Source organism: Belonocnema kinseyi, chromosome 4 (assembly GCF_010883055.1).
Source record: "Belonocnema kinseyi isolate 2016_QV_RU_SX_M_011 chromosome 4, B_treatae_v1, whole genome shotgun sequence".
In the NCBI taxonomy this organism is placed as follows: Eukaryota; Metazoa; Arthropoda; class Insecta; order Hymenoptera; family Cynipidae; genus Belonocnema; species Belonocnema kinseyi.
In genome coordinates this window covers 107,209,082-107,210,821 of record NC_046660.1, presented here as the reverse complement: position 1 = coordinate 107,210,821, position 1,740 = coordinate 107,209,082, and the positions used below count along the sequence as shown (strand labels likewise).

Genomic DNA, 1,740 nt, shown 5'->3' with positions numbered 1-1,740 from the left:
AGCCTTGGAGGAGATTATGTTGAGAAATAAAAAAAAAAATTCTTAAAAACGTTGTTTTTCTTGGTCAGGCCGGAAACTTATCAATCCACCCTCGTATATCATCTCGCAACCGCTCTCGTCCTACTCCCCAGAGAAACTACGTTAGCCAGGAGTTCTAGGAAGGCTGAGAACGGGCTGACTGAAAGCGAGAGTTCGGTGTAGTTCTATGATTTAAATAATTAGATTTTGTAGTTTAATAATCAATATTTAAATTGAATATATTTTCAAGGAGGAATGTTTGAATTTTTGAATTTTTGTGAATTGGAAAAATGTTTAGTCGTCGGAAAATGAACAAAAACTTGTTTTTTTTTCAAAGGCCACCGTGGAACATTTATATTAAGAATTTAACTGCTAATAAGAAACTTATTTCCACATAGCGCGCGAATCCTCATATGTGTAAGATGATATATACAGCAATTTATCCCCCAGGTCACTTCGCTGAATCCACGCTTGGAAACTTGCAAGCTCTCTGTCCTCTATTCCATAGTAATTTTATTTCCATGATATATGTAAATCTGTAGAGATGATTACTCCCGAGAAATGTATGCAAAATATATTTAAATCATTGAAATACTGAGGATTCCTTTGCAAGAGACTCGAGTGCATTCGTATACCCCAAATACCCCAGTTCTCGCCACTAACAAGAATTAATGAAGCGTATGCATAACGATGTTCTCAATGTTGATCGATAAAAATATTCTCCCGTGGTTTTATCATCTAATATATGCACAGATCTAGTCGTTTGTAAAGACGTTTCAGCTCAGCAAAGTCGAAACGTTTCGGTTCAAAGAAGAATTTATTTCATATGAAGAAATATTTTCTTTGAAATGTATACATTATATCAGTCGAAGAAATATAAGTGAACAGTATGAGACAATTCTGCGTAAGAGCTTTTAGTTCTTAAGAAGATTTATGAGAAAATAAATGCAAAAAATTTTTTTTTATATATTTGATCAAAGAGGTGAATATTAGGGTATTAGAACAAGTCCCAGGGACCCGGACGTTTTTTTCAGCAAATATGGGTTTCAGCAAATATACACGAAAGTCATCATATCAGCTTTTTGCGGACAAAACCGCTTTTAAAGCCGGAAGAATAGTTTTACTGTAAATATAATTTGTGAATTTTTCTCATAAATAATGCAAGATATCACAAAAAGAGAAGTATGTTTCATATAAGTTTTGTAGGCGAGCAAGTTTCTATTTTAACATTTTTTCGTATCTGTCGTTACTCGCAAAAAAAACGATTCTATGAAAAAAAAAAATATTCGTGCCTACAGAAGTTATTTAGCCCGTATAAAACTAATGAGATGTATTCCTTATGAATCTACAAATTAAAAAAAAATGAAAGAAAAATAAATTTGTGAGTTTGAAAAAAATTCATTTCAAACCGAGCAGGTTCTCTACTTTTGGTCGCAGAATCTCTCAGCGAAAAAGTATATAGTCTTCAGAAGAATTAGTCGATACGTGCGTTTCCGATATATCAGAAAAAATGTTTCCGCAAAGTTATGTGTTTTTGAAATTTTCTGCGTATTTTTCAAACAAAACAATATATATTTTTCCTTACTAGTATACTTTTTTTCTAATTCAGATATTTTCATTCTCTTTCCGGGTTCTGTATGGCTTTATAGTCCTCTTCTGAAATCCTTCAGGAAATTAAAAAAATTCCGTTTTATTATAATTTATTATTTATTATTACATATT

General features: G+C 32.0%; 1 protein-coding gene across 13 annotated transcripts in view; it reads right to left on the bottom strand.

The window, feature by feature from the left end:
• The window catches only part of LOC117171290, a 178,483-nt gene that overhangs the window by 116,160 nt on the left and 60,583 nt on the right, over positions 1-1,740 (bottom strand). The gene's annotated exons all lie outside the window — the stretch shown is intronic.